The sequence below is a fragment of the Sorex araneus genome, chromosome 5 (assembly GCF_027595985.1).
Source record: "Sorex araneus isolate mSorAra2 chromosome 5, mSorAra2.pri, whole genome shotgun sequence".
In the NCBI taxonomy this organism is placed as follows: Eukaryota; Metazoa; Chordata; class Mammalia; order Eulipotyphla; family Soricidae; genus Sorex; species Sorex araneus.
This window is the reverse complement of record NC_073306.1, coordinates 17,714,541-17,733,075: the sequence shown is the minus strand read 5'-3', so window position 1 is coordinate 17,733,075 and position 18,535 is coordinate 17,714,541. Positions and strand designations below refer to the sequence as shown.

Here is an 18,535-nt window from a genome sequence, read left to right as displayed (position 1 = left end):
TTGGAGTGATAGCACAGCGGGTAGGGCGTTTGCCTTGCACACAGCCGACCCGGGTTCGATTCCCAGCATTCCATATGGTCCCCTGAGCACCACCAGGAGTAATTCCTGAGTGCAAAGCCAGGAGTAAGCCCTGTGCATCGCCTGTGTCACACCAGGTGTGACCCAAAAAGCAAAAAAATAAAAAATAAAGATAGCTCCACAATGGTGCAAATAGCAACAAAATTTTTGATTAACTTTATTTTACTTAATTTAAAATTTAATATCACATATAAATGACAGCTACTATCTTGGACAGTTCAGGTTTGAGCATCCAGGACCGTGAACATCAGCAAAACTATACTGATGTAAAAGCAGAGTCAGGCCCTTTTAAAAGAGGTAGAAGCGGGGCTGGAGAGATAGCACAGCGGGTAGGGCGTTTGCCTTGCACGCGGCCGACCCGGGTTCAAATCCCAGCATCCCATATGGTCCCCTGAGCAAGGCCAGGGGTAATTCCTGAGTGGAGAGCCAGGAGTAACCCCTGTGCATTGCCAGGTGTGACCCAAAAAGAAAAAAAAATAAGAGGTAGAAGGAACGAGGAGCTTTGTGCTTTATTCCAAATTACAAATACACCAAATTCCAAATATTCTCAAGGAAAGCCCAAAGTTCAGACGTTATATGAAAGTTATCCATTTAAAAATTCCGGCAACTGACTTACTAAAGCATTTTCTCAACTCCCTTAGCCAAGTAAACAGAGATTTCCCCCCCCCCATTCAGTTTTTATCTGACTTACACAATTCATTCATTCACTTCTTCATTCAATATTAAATGAACGCCGAGCACATGCCAGCCACCACACTGGATGCCAGTGATACCACAGAAAAAGAAACAAAGACCTCTGGCCAATAACAAAATATGCTAGTGTCTACAGGTACAAATGAATCTAAAGAAAGATATCCTAAAAGAGATTACTTTGGTTGGCAGGATGAACTGAGAGGGATTTAGCATTTCCATCTTAGGTATCTGTGTGTTGGTTAAGTCTTTAAGGATGTCTTACTTTTGAAAGCCCCTAAACCAACAAAGGCAACTTTTCCCCTAATTTCCGTTGACTTTATGGAAGCCAATAACTCCCTATGATAGACCTGGTTCCCATCACTTCTTAGGGCACCTTGGCCTCCACCCCCACTGCACCCGTTCTTCAGACCCCCTGATTTCTTACATCTCCACATGAAGCAGAAAAGCCCTCAGCTTATGCACATCCATTTACTGGGCTTTGTTCAGACAATAAGCACACCTGTCCTTCAGTGGACTTCCGTGAACACTTTTACCAGTAACGACTGCCACAGAAGGCAGAAGCAAACACGATATGCACCTCACACAATCATTTGTATCGCTGACAATCAAGTGTCATTTAGACCAGAAAGAGTGCGTGGTCTTTTGTGATTCCAGGCTCATCCTTCAGAAAGGATAGAGAAGGGGAGGGGGGGGAAAAAATCAATTTCTCCATTTTCAAAGAGCCAATCAGTAGACTACGCAGGGTGTAAGACAGAAACAGAGCTGACACATCCTTCTTCAAAGAACGTAGCAGGTCAACCAACGGAGCTGGCAGGCTCCCAGGATTACTCAATTAATGATGTGAGAAAATTAAACAGTTTGGACTGTTAGCCTCGAAGAACGTCTCGGAGCCTTAATTCTCTAAGTACCAGCTCAGAAAGAGCAAGTAAAGCACTCACTGGCACTCAGAGCTGAAGCCTGCGAGAGGAGCTGCCGAAAATGACTATTTCTTCTCCAGTTTCTATGGAAACAGCTGTCAGATTGGCAAAAAATAGGACATGTACTTTAAAATAATCATTCAAGCAAAGTACACACATGATGGAGGGCTTTAAAAAAATAAATAAATAAGTTGGGAAGGCAACAGACTTGGTTCCCGAGCTCCCGAACGACAGCCTGCACCCGCTTCACCCAGGCTGGGAATGACGGGTTTGAACCTAAGTCCTTTCAAGTGAAGGTTACACGGCATTGATGGGAATCGCTGGAGCTGATCAATGCCTGAATTCCAAAGGCGCTATTTTCATCTCCCTGCACTAAAATTTCTCATTGAGGAAACACATGGCACCATAAAACCATCGCTCCCCCTTTCAAATGCAGGCAAATATATTGTTTAAACTGCGCCAAACTTGATGATTTTCCTTTCTTTCTTTTCTTTTTTTTTTTTTGCAGGCAAGTTTACAAAGAAATTATTTAAAATCCCCGAGAATGGTGGGAAATAGGGAAACTTCCTATTTTTCATGGCTGAGTGAAGATACGAAAGAAAACTTTTCTGTACTTTTAAAAGTGAACAGGTTTAAAAAAAAAAAAAGGTATTCCATCTCAAAACGCTTTGAGCTGCTGTTTTGCAGGTGTGAAGGGCTCACAAAAAAAATTTTTGAACCACCCCTTGCAAAGGAGTGGAGGGAAGGTTGCTAAATAGAAAGCAAGCCAGCTGGGAGGGCGGGGGCAGGGAGGTCACTTGTCCCCCAGACCCACCATCCGGCCGATCTGCAACCCCCCGCCCCCCCCCCCAGGATGCCAGGGCAGCACCCGGCAATGCCACATCCTTCAAGGAAAAGGAAGTTTGCGCCCCACACCCCGTTTCCACTCCCCGCGCCCGGCGTCCCCCGGCCCCGCACCCGACTCCGCACCCCCAGCCCCTCCGAGGCCTCCCCCGCCCCACCTGGGCCCGGCCCCACTCGGCAGAGGAGGACTAAGGCGCCCCCCGCACCACGACAGACCCGGGCAGCGCTGCCAGCGAAGCCGACTCCGCCGACGCGAGCTGCGCACGCGCACGCCCCGCGCAGAGGCCCCGCCCCCGCACTTCCTGCCCTCGGCGCGCGGCCCGGGCGCCTTCCGCCCCGCCCCCGCCGGGCCGGCCCTGGCAGCCGGGCGGGCCCGAGTCTTCCTCCCGCCGCCCTGAGCCCGGCGAGCACCGCGGCGCTCTAGCGACCCCGTGTGGCGGAGGGGGAACATGCTGGGAATTCTCTGAGCTGGGGCTTCTCGCTAGACTCCAGGCGCTATGGGGAGCATTGGGGAGGTGGAGGGGGGGGCAGGCAGGAGGACTCGGTTTCATCTTTGCACCGCAGGACTAACCAAGCACCGTTGGATGCGGTCCAGAAATTCAACCCTCATCATCTTCATCATCTAGAGGTGCAGCGATGCCCCTGTCTTGCCTGAGTCCCATCTTCAGTGCCACCCGCCTCTGCTCTGCTATCTGGGAAGGGAAGCCCAGACAGTGATCAATATGCAGTCTCTGGGGTATCCCAGCTTGCAGCCAACCCGAGCGCAAGTCCCACCTCAGTGTGCAGGAGCTGGCAGCTCGGTGTGTGTGCAACCCCAGTCATGACGACAGCAAAAAAGGGGGGAACTGAAGACGGACGTCAGTAGAAGAAGGGGATCTGCTTTCCTGTGACTTCTGGAATGAAATTTCACAGGAAGATGAAGCCTGAGCTAAAGCATCAAGAAGTTGATTGAAAAGAGCAGATGACAAATTAAGGCCTTTGTACCCTGTACTCATCCCACCAAAGATTATTCAGCACCTACTGTGTTCTAGGTGCCAAGGATATAGCCATGAATGTGGCAACCCCGATCCAACCTCCACTGGGTGTATGACACAGTATAGAAATAGAGGCTACAAAGAGACTATAAAACTGTGTAGGGAGAAAGGCTAGAATCTCACATAAGTTTGTTATATAACATAATGTGCAAAATTTTAAAATTTTGGTGCTTAAGGGGGGTGTGGTGTAGCCAGCAGAACAACCTGTACCCACGGGGCAACTGCATCAGCAGCCTGTTGGTGCCTTCAGGTTTCCTGATAACCAAAAAATGCTGCTGTGCCTCTGGCTGGACCCCAACAACTAGGGACCTAGTTTCTCTGAGAAATTAAATGGCCAAAAGTTAGGTATTTGGAAGCCATGCCCCAAACCCACTTCCGGCTCAAACGGCTGTGTAATGATCTATCTCCCAATAGTTGAGAAAAGAAATATTTTTAAATCTTTAGGTGTCTCTCTGTTTACAATAGCCAGAATCTGGAAAAAAACCGAGTGCCCTAGAACAGATGACTGGTTGAAGAAACTCTGGTACATCTATACAATGGAATACTATGCAGCTGTTAGAAAGAATGAGGTCATGACGTTTGCATATAAGTGGATCAGCATGGAAGTATTATGCTAAGTGAAATGAGTCAGAAAGAGAGAGACAGACATAGAAAGATAGCACTCATCTGTGGAATATAGAATAATAGACTATAAGACTAACACCCAAGAATAGTAGAAATAAGTGCCAGGAGGTTGTCTCCATGTCTTGGAGGCTGGTCTCTCATTCTGGGCAACTCAGAGAAGGGAACACCAAGTAAAATGTGGTTGGAGGTCATGTGGGGGAAAGATGATGCGGGCCGAATATAGACTAGAGACTGAACACAATAGCCACTCAACACCTTTATTGCAAACCACAACACCTAATCAGAGAGAGAGAACAAAAGGGAATGCCCTGCCATAGTGGCAGTGCGGGGTGGGGGGAGACGGGACTGGGGAGGGGGGGAGGGATGTTGGGTTTACTGGTGGTGGAGAATGGGCACTGGTGAAGGGATGGGTTATCAAACTTTGTAAGGGAGAAACATGAGCACAAAAATGTATAAATCTGTAACGGTACCCTCACGTTGACTCACTAATTAAAAATAAACTATTAATTAAAAAAATCTTTAGGTGTCTCTTTTAGAGGGTGAAGAAGCACAGTTTTCCTGCTCACTCATTTGTATTTTGTAATAGGCTGGAGCGATAGCGCAGCGGGTAGGGCGTTCGCCTTGCACACGGCCCACCTGGGTTCGATTCCTCCGCCCCTGTCGGAGAGCCCGGCAAGCTACTGAGAGTATCTCACCCCCACAGCAGAGCCTGGCAAGCTACCCGTGGCGTATTCAATATGCCAAAAACAGTAACAACAAGTCTCACAATGGAGTCGTTACTGGTGCTCACTAGAGCAAATTGATGAGCAACGGGATGACAGTGATACAGTGAATGTGTTATTGGCTCTGAATCATTATCCTGGAAGACCCTCGGCCAGGGGTGTCCTAAAAACTAAGCCATAGGTCCCTGGTCTCCAGGGTTTTTTCTCCCGCCCTATGGAGGACACACGTCTCACCAAGCTTTCCAGAGTGCCAGCCGCCTCATTCTCCTCCTGATTAAAACAATAGGATAGCAGCGACATAGATACAACAATGAGATGTGATGCTCCAAGGGAGATCCAGGTGTCTGACATCTTTTGGGACTGTGTGAGACAGATCCCAAAGTAGACACCCTGGTGGAAAGCCAGCTACAACTGAGGAGGTCTGCAGTGGTCTGTAAGCCATTCACTCTCCCAGTGTCGGGAAGATCAGGGTGGCAAATTAGAGATGAGTCCTCTGCATCCTTTAGGTCTTCTGTGGTGCCCTGAGTCTCCACAATCCCCTGCAGATGAAATCATGGGGGATTTTGTTTGTTTGTTTTTGGGTCACACCCGGCAATGCACAGGGGTTACTCCTGGCTCATGCACTCAGGAATCACCCCTGGCTGCACTCAGGGGACCATATGGGATGCTGAGAATCAAGCCCGGGGTTGGCCGCATGCAAGGCAAATGACCTACCCACTGTGCTATTGCTCTAGCGCCAAAATCATGGTTTTGATGTTGTGCCTCTGCTTTGTAGGAAGGGTCTGTCCCAGAGGCTTCCTCTTATTCTTCCCCACAATGAGAACTGAAGCCCACAGATCTCAGGTGGAGTTTGCTGGATCCTCTTCGTTATGTTCCTGATAGTGCCCTCAGGGGCTGGGAAGTGACTGTGGATGGTCCCTGTACCCAAGGATCAACTCACTACCCACTGGTGGCTCTCCAGAACTCTGCTTATTACCCTCATTCCCACCAAGGTGCACAGTAACAATACAGTGCCAGGATCCTCCTAGGCCCTGTGAACTGTCCCATTACAATAACCAGCTGAGAAAATGGTCCTAGGCTGTGAATAACCCCTGTAGTACACATTTGCTTCACTGTCTGGGTCTGAAAATCAAGTCAAGTCTGAGAGCTAACATGAACCATGACTTTTCATTGAGGCAACCACTTTCCATGAGCTCCTGATCTTCCCTTGTTGCCTTCTGTTTGCAGAATCAAGCTGCAGCCACCTCTCCCTGGGCCCCTTGTGAGTTAGATGTCATCTCACCTCCCTGCCGCCCAGCCCCCTGGGCTGCCTGTTGATGCAAGATTGCCGTTAATTCTATCCAAGGCTTATTTCTGGCTCTGGGCTCAGGAATCATACCTGGCAGTGCTTGGCGGACCATAAGCAGTGCTGGGGATAGAACCTGGGTCGACAGCGTGCAATGCAAGCACCTAACCCTCTGTTGTGTCTCTGGCTGTTATCCAGCCCTGGGACTGTCTCACAGTCATCCTGTCCTACAGATAAGAGTCCCCTGGGAACTGCTCTGTGGTGCTGCCCTCTCCCTTGAGCTTGGGTATCCAGCCTGGCTCATCTAAGCAATTTCCAGCCATTAAACACTCACGTGTTTATATGGTATTTGGATTTCTCTTTTAGCAAATCGCCTGCCACCACTGCCCCCTCTCCCCCGCTGCCACCATTTTGCTGTTGACTAATCTCTTCAGATTTCTGCCTTTGAGGTCCTATTTCTAGGCTGCCCCAATCCCAGTGGTGTATATTTATCAATATTTTTTTCTGATAATTAGTGACTGCTTTCTCTCATAACTCCTCAATTAGTCAGGAACTAATTTTGGACTGGAGCGATAGCACAGCGAGTAAGGCATTTGCCTTGCACATGGCTGACCCGGGTTTGATTTCTCCATCCCTCTCGGAGAGCCCGGCAAGCTATCGAGAGTATCCCACCCACACGGTAGAGCCTGGCAAGCTCCCCATGGTGTATTCGATATGCCAAAAACAGTAACAACAAGTCTCACAATGGAGACATTACTGGTGCCCACTCGAGAAAATTGATGAACAACGGAACGACAGTGCTACAGTGCTATAAGGAAGGACAGAAAGATAAAACATAAAATATTTCATAAATGACTAGGCTTGTGAAGCTTTAAGACATATGCATGATCCTTTGTGTGATGTTTTGGATTTTTGAGGGGTGTGATTTTTTTGTTTATTATTCTGGGGGCCATGCCCTGTTGTGCTAAGGGGTTACTTCTGGCTCTGCACTTAAGAATTACTCCTGGCAGTGTTCCGGGGACCAATTGGGATGCTGGGGATCAAACTCTGATCAGCCCCATGGAAGACAAGTGTTATTACTCCACTATAGTCTGGCTCTGGCCCCATCTCTTTCATGCAATGAACCCACCAGGTAGCCGCTGTCTCTACAATTTATAAAATCATCCATTCTCTCCAGAATGTCTTTCATTGCATGCTAAGTTCTTACAAATATCCAAGTCTGTTTCTGTATTTTCGTCCCTTGGTTGTTCTGTTCTGGTAATTGTGTGGGATTTTAATGTGTGTGTGTGTGTTTAAATTTGTATTTTGTTTATATGCAACTTTACTTTCTTCTTTTAGGATAGAGGAGGCGGTCATCTTGACTTGCTTTCCTGTGGGTCATCTGGTCATGATTGCCGGTTGTTGTTTCCTTATCATTGTGGGAATGTTAGGATACTGTGGAACAGTGAAAAGAAATCTGTTGCTCCTTGCATGGGTACGATATTCATATCTCCTCTTTACGTCAATAGGTCTGTGACTCCCCCTGCGCCCTCTCCCTGTCCAATCCTGCGCTCCCCAACGCCAGCCACCAGGACCAGTGGGGGGGGCGGGAGGGGGCGTGGCCTGCCTTGACTTCCACCCGCAGCGCCTGCGCAACTACCCACTGCTCTTCTCTCTTTTTCTTTTTTTTCCAAGTAGTCAAGGATTGTTTAATATACACAAATCAACTGACACAATACATATTACAGTACATGGAAAATTAAAAATCTATGATCAGATCTAAATAGAGGCAGCAAAAGCATTTGACAAGATCTAACACCCACTCATCATAAAAAAAAATTCTCAATAAAATGGGGGCTGGAGGAACTTTTGTTAACAAAATTAAAACCATTTAACAAGCTCACAGAAAACATTATACTCAATGATGAAAAACTGAAATCTTTCCCTCTAATAGAAGACAAAAAAAAAAACTGCCTGTTCTCACCACTACTATTCAGTATAATAATAGAAATCCTGGTCAGTGTAATTTATTTTTTGCTCTTTTTCTTTTTTTTCTTTTTTTTTCTTTTTGGGTCACACCTGGCGATGCACAGGGGCTACTCCTGGCTCTGCACTCAGGAATCACCCCTGGCAGTGCTCAGGGGACCATATGGGATGCTGGGAATCGAACCTGGGTCGGCCGCGTGCAAGGCAAACGCCCTACCCGCTGTGCTATTGCTCCAGCCCCTCCTTTTTTTAAATTTTTAAAAAAAATTTTTTTATTTTATTGAATCACCGTGAGATAGTTACAAGCTTTCATGTTTGGGTTACAATCTCACAATGATCAAACACCCATCCCTCCACCAGTGCACATTCCCCACCACCAATATCCTGGGTATACCCCCCTTTTCCCACTCTCCCCCTGTCTCCATGGCAGACAATATTCCCCATACTCTCTCTCTACTTCGGGGCATTATGGCTTGCAACACAGACACTGAGAGGTCATCATGTTTGGTCCATTATCTACTTTCAGCATGCATCTCCCATCCCAACTGGTTCCTCCAGCCATCCATATTCTTAATGATCCCTTCTCTATTCCATCTGCCTTCTCCCCTCTGCTCATGAAGCAGGCTTCCAGCTATGGGGCAATCTTCCTGGTCCTGTATCTACTGTCTGAGAGGAAATTTATGTCTTTGCTAAGCTGTCTCCCTCCATCCAAAAACATGTCACGTGTCTCCATTTATCTGGGCCTTCTTTTATGGCTTCCATAACATTTGGCAGTTTTCTCCCATGGTTCGAAGCAATATTTTTTAAAAGAACTATAAACTTTGACTTTGTAGAACTGCGGAATTTAAAACTGAGAGGGACTTTCAAAATCACCTCATCAGTCCTTCTAAACTGTAGGTGCCTTTGGGTTTTCTTTTATATGATGACATCACATTATACATTATGTAGATTGTGAGATTCCAGTTTATCACTTGAATAGGTCTAGGAGAGATTTCTATATCCATGCAAACGGATCAACTGAATCATTTTCATTGTGGCACAGTACTCTATAGAGATGATAAATTATCATTCAATTCATTATTCCTTTCTTTATAGATCTTTTGTGTTTATGTCTGGGGTTCCTACCCCGTGCTGCTCAGGGATCACTCCAGACGGGGCTCAGGGGACCATGTATGGTACCAAAGATTAAACTCAGGTTGGCCACATGCAAGGCAAGAGCCCCAGCTGATGTACTATTGCTCCATCCAATCTTTATGGACCTTTTAAACTATATCTGTTGTTTTGCTATTATGAAAGACTCAGCTTACTGTCTTGAAGCCTAACTAGATTCAAAGTCCTGGAAGTCCAAGAGTACAGAACTACTTCCTGTAATGTGCCCCTCTTCAAAAGCTACCACCAGGTGGCACAATGCCTGTTCAAGAAAAAAAAAATTTTTTTTGGTTTTCCACAATGATCGTCATTCTGTTAGCCATCTACATTATCTACATAATCTAGCATTATAAGGCAAACTCTAATTTTTAACCACGAGTACTAATGCAGTTGGCAAACTCATTTTTTAAAAAAATACTTTTGAAAGACACTTTATGTACCAGTCTCTGTATAGGTCTGATAGAGTGTGCCAGGGAAAATTAACAACCCTCTGCTCATTTCCTGAACTCCAATAATTTTCTAGAGAAAATATGGGTCATTACAATATGTTCGCTTCAAAGCCCCCTGGTTATTCTCCATCTATGAGACCAGTAGATCAGGCATCAAATTCTCAAATAATCTGAATAATCCTTAAATTAATTGTGAGATTTCCATGTTTACCTTTCTTTGCACATGCTGTTCTTTTTGTACAGAATTCTTTCTAACTCGGGGCAACTTCGGAAAGAGACAAAGATTCCAGTGCAAGCCATTTATCTGGAAGGTGATTGCAGAAAGAACCGTTTGGAGAGCAGAGAGGTGAGACATGGCAGGGAAGGGCAGCAATGAGTGATGCCTTCACAAGCAGCTGTACAAGACGGCCGATGGAAAGAGCTGACTGCTATGAGACTATAACACATGCCCTCAGCTTTCCCAACTGAAAAGTGAGCTTGTCAGGCTATTTAACCGCCAACTCCAGCCAGTCAACTATCCTTGGGGTGGAGGGTGGGGAGCAGTCTCCAGCTCCTCCTCCAGTTTTCTGCCTGAGCTCCTCTAGATCCAGAAAAAAAAATTAGAGGCTTCAGATGCTGGGAGATGAACGTTGGGCAGCATGTGGGGAAGTACAGGCCAGGCCCCAACATGTATAGAGATATGAAAAGGCACCTGTGGCATTTGGCACAAATGCCTTTCCTACGGTTCTCTGGATGATTCATCAAACAGAAGGTAAGGCCACCTCCTCTGGCAGGTCTGGCAGGAATCTGCATAGGCTCCCTGCATCGCCCCCCACTTTGTGTGGCTGCGGTTCTTCATGGTCATACATTCCTCTGAAGAGATTGCAGAGGGTGGCTCTAAAACCCACGTAGGCAGCACGCCCATAATCCAGTCTCTGCCTCTGTCCATGTCACCATCACGACCCTGAGTCTGTGCATTGTCTCTTTCCATGAGGACACCAATATTTGGGCCTAGAAGCCATCCTACACCCAGGGCCATCTCTTCTCTAGATCCTTCATTGAATTAACATCTCCTGTGATTCTATTTTTTTTTAGTTGAATCACCGTGAGGTACATAGTTACAAGGTTATTCATAATTTGGTTTCTGTCATACAATGTTCCAATAACCTTCTCCAGTATACATTTCTCACCACCAAAGTTCCCAGTGGAGGGAAGGCACTTTCTTCACTCTCTCTTGCTTTTTCTCTCTTTCATTTTGGGCATTATGGCCTGCAATTAAAGTTCTGAAAGGTAATCATGTACATCCCTTTTCTTTTTTTGCTTTTTGGGTCATACCTGGCAATGCACAGGGGTTAGTCTTGGCTAATTCACTCAGGAATTACTCCTGGCAGTGTTCGGGGGACCATATGGGATGCTGGGAATCGAACCCGGGTCAACCACATGCAAGGCAAACATCCTACCGGTTGTGCTATCGCTCCAGCCCCATATATCCCTTTATCTACTTTCAGCACTCAATTCTTGTCCAGAGGACCATCACTCTATTTCTAAATAAGATCACATTATGGGATCCAGGTAGATATGACAGGAGGAAGGGAAATTTTTCAGAGACCTAAAAGCCAATTATACCTACACTATATTTGTAAATTCAAATAAGGCAAAATTTCTGTGTGGTTCTCTCTTTTTAATTTGCAAAGTGCATCTTTTGTGAGGGGCGGGGTGCTATACCATGTGGTACTCAGGGGTAGTCCTGGCTCCGGGCTCAAAAATTACCCTTGGTGGTACCCAGCAGACCAAATAGGGTACCAGGAAGTGAACCAGGGTCTACCACAGGCAAGACAAGAGCTCTAACCCATGTTCTTTCTTGCTTTCTCTGTCTGTCTCTGTCTCTGTCTCTGTAACTGTCTCTCTCTGTCTCTGATTCTCTCTCTCTCTCACTCTATTTTATCTATTTCCCCCCCTTTTACTGGTGACCATCTTTCTCATGATGAGGAGAAATATGTCCTAGAAAAAGAAACCAAGCCATAGCAAAATAATGGTGAGAGGAACAGACACCTGTCATTGTCAGAACCTTACATGAAGACATTCCTGGACTAACACCTCCCTTTACTTTCCAGTCATGCCTGTAACTAATGCCTCCCCTTCACCTTTTAGGTGCGTGAACCAACCAATCTCTATTGTTGTAAGTAGCTTGAGTTGAATTGTCAGCACCAGCAGCTGAAACACCCCTTAATATAGTCAAGCATTGTACTTGTTAGTACAAGTCTCCTTGTACTAACATGTTCTCCTTCTGGGGAACCCTCTGGGTTCTCCTGAGACTGATCTAGTGATCACAGGAGTATCAGACAAATGAGTAAGAAAATAGAACGAATTACCTATGGAGAATGCACAGAGACATGTATCTAGAGTCACTGGTGGGAATGAGGGTAAAGACCCCGAGCTGAGGATTAGGGAGAGAGGCCTGGGGCTCTCAGAGAGAGGAGGGGGACACACAGGATGAGAAAGGAGTAAGAGGGGAGTCACCACTCTGATGAAGCCCACTTTCTCTGTAATTAGACCTTCACCCTGCCAATAGAAAAGTTATTTTTAATAAAAAGATATAATTTTGGGTATCATCTGAATTCCATTCTTCTAGGTTGTTGTGAGGTGGTGGTGGGAGGTAGCGAAAAATTCTCATGAGACTAAAGGGTCTCTAACGAACTCAGCTCAAAATCATCGATTTGACAAAGTGACTTATGCTTACCTTCGCCTCTGTTTCCCTTCCCCTCCTTCTGACAAATTCCTATTTATCCTTAAGTATCAGTTTGATGTAACTTTCTCAGATAGATCTTCCCTAAAACAATGCCCATGCCACATAAATTTTGCCTACTGGAGATATTCTCATAATCTGTATTCACACATACAACTGCCCACTATAATAATTATCTACTTTATTCCATCCAGATCTGAAATGTAAGATCTTTGAGAGTAGGGGAAATTCTTTTTATTACACATTCCCATTTCTAGCACAGTGGTGAAATGGAATAGGTGACAAATGTCCATTTATTTCCAGTTTCAAATACTCATTCGTTCTTCAAAGGTACAATAAAATAAAGTCCAACCAAGTGAAAGTGTTTTGTGTGGCTATCAGACAATTCTAATATGTCCTGATTAGTTTTTAGCACAGAAGCTAGTAATTGCTTTTACTGAGGGAGTTCTTAATGAAATTATAATAATAATTTTGTTAACTCCTCAGGCTGATCAAAGGAAATAATTTGAAGAGGATAATTATACTCAAGGAGGGCAGAGACTATTGCCTTAATAGCATTTAGCAGTCTGATTAGACGAAACAAAGGGGGAGAGCTCAATTTTTCAGTTCTTCAAGCATTCTATGAAGATCTGAAGATTAAAACTGAATGATGCACCACCTTGAACTGCCCTTCCTTTGTAATTTCTTGTTTATTTTTTGGTGGGGGCAGCTCCTGAGCAGTATTCAAAGGAGCCCAGAGCCACTCCCAGCAGGACCTGGCCAGCCTGGCCAAAGCAATGCCAGGCCTAGCAATGCAATATTGCTCAGGTTCAGCAGGACTGGGGACCACCCAGGCCACATTCAGTGGTGGTCAGGAGATCGTGAAGTGCCAGAAATCCAACTCAGGAGCCTCAAGAACACAAAACTTACATCCCAGCCCTTTTAAGCCCTGACTCAAATTGCCTTTCCCCTCAATAGCATTTGTCTTGTTTCTAATTATTAAAGTGAGATGTAATCATTGTGGAAAATTTGTAAAATTCATAAAAACACAGCTGGGGATGAGCGGATTCTCTCCAGTATTCCCATAAATGCATCTTTGTCTCTGGTTTCTGGATCTGTAACTAGATGTCAGCGCAGATTCTGGCTCTTGTCCTGGGCACCCCGGGCCATTTCTTCTCAGCACCCAACTATAGGACCCCAGATTTTCCTCCTCATAAGGATGCCTTTTGCATCACATGAAACACTGAGCCGCCTTTCCCTGGCTCTTTTCACAGACACTGGCCCTCCTCATGCACATCGCACACTTGGAGTGAAAAAAAAAGAAGCCAGGAGAAAATCTACACACGGGCCTCCATTTGTTCACTTGGCAGTCAGGAGTTTCAAAATAATGGAACTTTCTTTTTTTAAAAAAAAAAATTTATTTTATTAAATCACCGTGTGGAAGATTACAATGCTTTCAGGCTTAGGTCTCAGTTATACAATGCTGAAACAACCATCCCTTCACCAGTGCCCATATACCACCACCAAAAAAAAAAAAAAAACCCACACAGTAAACTTCCCATCCCGCCGCCCCCCCCCCACCTTGTAACTGATAAGTTTCATTTTACATTCTGTTTACTATGGTTACATTCAATATTTCAACACAAACTTCACTATTGTTGTTAGGAGTACCCCACTAGATTCAGACCTACTGTGAAGATAAATAAGGTCCGCGGCCGCGCGGTTTTGAATTTCTGTACTTTAACAAGAAGTCCAGGGAGATTTCTTCCAGATATTAGATAATTACAGGCTTGAAAACCCAATCTGTGGTCGTCTTAATATGGCGGCCACCGCGCGCTTCATCCCCGGAGAGAAAGAGGCGGGAGAGAGAAATACCTTTCCCCTCCTGGGCGGGCACGGGGCCGAGGCTTAGTTCTCAGGCTGGAGACATTCTGCAAGGAGTTGCCCATGCCGAAAGAGGTTTTGCTGGGTCTGGATTCATGCTTGTGCAGCTGCGGAGAGACCGCACATGCGTGCGGCCCCCGGGATCACATCTCGGCGGTAATAATGGAACTTTCATCTCTTTTCACAATCAAGTCACATGCTAGGGGGTCTTCAGGGGCTGAATAGTGTCCCTCCCCCGGCCAACCTCTGTCTACCTGGAGCCTATAATGGTGACTTTATCTGGAGAATTTGCTGATATAAGCAAGAGGAAGTCACTTGGCCTTAGAGAACTTGGGGAGGGAGGGGTTATGGAGGGAGGAAAGATTCCTTGTCAGGGAGGAGTTGGCCCCCATTTAACTTAAGGCACTGATCCAGTGAGTGGAGTCTCACTTGGGTGAGTGTCCTTTGGGTCTGAGAGAGAGAGAAACAGAGGCAGAGACAAAGACAGAGAGAAAGACAGACAAAGAGAGAGGGACAGAGAGAGACAGAGAGACACACAGAGAGAGACAGAGAGTGGCAGAGACAGAGGGAGACAGAGACAAGACACAGAGAGAGAGAGAGAGAGAGAGAGCGCGCGCTTAAGCGGCTGAGCACGGGCTTTGCATATGGGAGGCTCAGGTTCTATCCAGCACCACACGGTCCTTCAAGCACTGCCAGTAGTGACCCCCAACACCAAGCAAGGGGTAGTCCCCGAGTACTTCACTCTGAGAGAGGGGGTGGGAGAGATTTGGACATAGGCATAGTGAAAAGTTTCAATGACTGTAGTTCTCTCTGTCACAGCCAAAGGAATCCCAAGGATCACCTGTGACCACAGAAAGCTCACAGATACAGAGAAGGGTCCTTTTCATCTTCCCTGGGGTCTGGAGAGAACCTAGGGAGAAAGTTAGGGGGCAGGGGGCTTCTGTCCCCAGAATTGAGCAACCAATTTCTTTGTTCTTTTAAACCATTAAACCATGGCAGTCCCAGGGAAATTAAACAAGGGGCAACTCCTCCCTGCCAAGGGATCTTTCCGCCCTCCCTAGCCCCCCATACACAGTTTATGGCAACTTGAAAATATTTCCTCCCATTTATTTTGCAAAGCAATTTGGACACCTAAGCTGGGCCCCTGGCAAGTCCCTCCCCAGCCCCACTCCTTTGCCTTTCCAAGACACCTCGGCACCCCCAAACAGGAGATAGTCACAGGGAAGGTTTCCACAGGGGGTGGGCGGCTTCCCTTCTCCTACCAAAACTGGTTCTTCAAAAGAAACTAAGGGCATTATGACTGATTTCCAGGCTGATCAAATGATAATATTCCACTTGAATTTGGGGGAGGAGTGGTCCACACCTGGCAATGTTCAGGGCTACTCCTAGCTCTGTGTCCAAGGACCACTCCTGGCTTTGTGCTCAGGGTCCTCATAATGGGGACCACATATGATGCCAGAGATCTAACCCGGGTCAGCTACATGCAAGGTAAGCACCATAACCCTGTAATCTCTCTGGTCCCTTGGAAACATATTTTCAAAGGAGGAAAACAGGGACCAAATTGTTAACTCAATGAGCTGAGCACATGCGTTGCATGCAGGAGGCCCACGGTCAATCCCTGGCACTGTTTGATCTACTAAGCTCTGCCAGCATGACCCCCAAGCACAACGCCTGATACTCTCTGAGGTGGTCCACAAAGAAGACAGGCAAATGATCAGTTGGGATATAAAAGAGCATATTTTACATTTAAAAATTTGCATCTGTTTTTTTTTCCTAAATCCTCCCCCATTCCTGACTTAATAACATGTTGTGAACATTTCCCCATATAAAAGGTCTTCAAGATTTATACTCCAATTTAAACAAATCTGAAAATCCCTTACCTACACATCTAAAATGCTCTGAGAGCTGTTTTGCAAATTTGGTGCCAATTCATTTGAAGGCTAAGCTGACCTGAAGTGGACCCCAGCTATTTATGGTCCATCTGAACCAATTAGCGTGACAACTAATAAGTTTCATGGCAGAGGTTTCATCTGATTGCGTCGCTGATGCTGCCACAGACCCTATGAAGGGGCTGAATCAGAGACACCCAATCATCCCTCTGAAACCTAAAAGGGAATTCTGAAGCCCAACATTCTCAAAGATTGTGGAACTCTATAACCTCTCCGTGTGCTTGGCTCTGCTGATTATTTTCAGCTTATTGCGAGTATAAAACTGCTGCAAGGGAACATGTCTTCTCTTTACGTATAGGGAGTCTTTTACTAGACTGTGCCACCAGAAATGTGGAGTCTGGGGTCGTGTCAGCAGTATGTGGCTCAGGACAGCCAGCTAATCCCAAACCTATTTATACTGTTCCTGCAGTTGAGCCTTAGGCTCAGGGAACATGTCTTAATGTGAACCTTGGTTTGTACTTTCTCTTCGTTTGTCGGTTTTGTTTGTTTTGTTTTGTTATGGGGCCACACCTGTGCTTAGGGTTTACTCCTGGCTCTGCACTTGGGATCACTCATGGTGATGGCCTGGGCATCATGTTATTCCTATGATTCATCTGGGATTGGTAGTATGAAAGGCAAGTTCCTGAACCCCTGTGCCATCTCTCTGACCCCACTATTCATTCCTTTTGGGGCTTGGGAGCCACAGTTGGTGCTGAGGAATGATCCCTGGTGGTGCTGGGGATTTGGACCAGGGATTACAGGTGACAGCACCCCTGTGAAAGGTAATTAATTTCCTTACCTCCTGTAACCTTTCTCCAGCCTGTTCCCCTATTCATTTCTTTAATATAAATTCCTTGATGTAAAATTAGAAAGTCAAACAAAATAGCACTTCTGAGGTTCTTGCTGAATCATCAACCAGTTTTCTGGTAAAGGGCTTACGAATTAATACCCTCCCTCACCTGTCTTAATTCCTTCACAGAGGAAAAAATTTGTCCAACTTTGGTTTGACTCAGTCCATTCCTGATGTCAGAAACATTTTTAAAAGATACTTACTGTCACTTTTATTTCCTCTTCTGGGATTATTTATCCACAACCGTTCTACAGTTTCCATGTCCTAAACCAGCCAATAGTCATATAGATTTCCCCAGGAAATTCCAAGGGGACACAGGTGAAAATCACATAACCAAGGGTGGGAGGGCACAAAACAAATTTAGGGGGGGTGTTCAGTGAGGGGCAGGGTTGGAAGAGGGCCACAGCTGGAAAATGATTGAGAAACAAGGTAAAGGATGAGGGGTGATCTACAGGTATTCAACAAGACTGAGGGAGCAATGGTCAAATCATTCCTTGGCTCCAGTTAAATTGTGACTCCAGCGTGCCACCTGTGTCACCCACGCTCAACTCAGGGAGGAGGGTATACACTCCCTCCTTACTAAGGTACCTGCCCACCTGTGCACCTGACCAAGTCTGCTTTCCAAGCCCAAGACCCTGAGATGGAACCTCTTTTATTTCTTTTCCCACAGTGGGGGCACCCTTTCTAATTTACACAGAGGCACCTAACCGGGGCCTCGATTAGGTCATTGTTTCTTGAATCAATTGGCCTCAGTTCTTTATATAGTAAGCAATTAACTTTTTGCATATTATAATAGCACTGTTCTCCCATTGTTCTCGATTTGCTCGAGTGGGCACCAGTAATGTTTCCATTGTGAGACGACTTGTTACTGTTTTTGGCATATCGAATATGCCACAGGTAGCTTGCCAAGCTCTGCCGTGCAGGCGGCATACTCCCAGTAGCTTGCCGGGCTCTCCGAGAGAGATGGAGGAATCGAACCCAGGTCAGCCGTGTGCAATGCAAACACGCTACCCGCTATATTTTTCTTGTTTCTGATTTGTTCCACTAATAATGATTTCAATGTGTTCCAAAATTGCTTTTCCTGGAGATCTGCGTCGTTTTTCTTTTCCTTTTGCTTCTGGGTATGATTTTGTGTCGTGACATAGAAGTAAAATATCAGAAAGCTCCATCCTTCTTGATCAATTAATCCCAGATGTCAGAGGGACATCCCTCTGACATGGCTAGCCCTCAGGGGCCACCTCCAGCCACCTCCACCCATCTCATCTATCCAATTTTTCCATTAGCATCAGCTACTGAGCACCTGCTGTATATATGTGCTGTGCTAGACTATGAGAATGCAGAAGTAGATAGAAAGAAACAGCTCTTCTCTTCCTTGAACTTGCATGGGACACGATGTACTAGTTTAATGCA

General features: G+C 45.9%; 1 protein-coding gene across 1 annotated transcript in view; it reads right to left on the bottom strand.

Moving 5' to 3' along the window:
- OMA1 (OMA1 zinc metallopeptidase) overlaps positions 1–2,777 on the bottom strand; it is a 78,000-nt gene extending 75,223 nt beyond the window's left edge. Inside the window, exon 1 of the mRNA XM_004607303.2 lies at positions 2,690–2,777. The gene's annotated coding sequence lies outside the window, so the exon portion shown is untranslated. The remainder of the gene's footprint in view (positions 1–2,689) is intronic.
- Between the last annotated feature and the right edge of the window lie 15,758 nt (positions 2,778–18,535).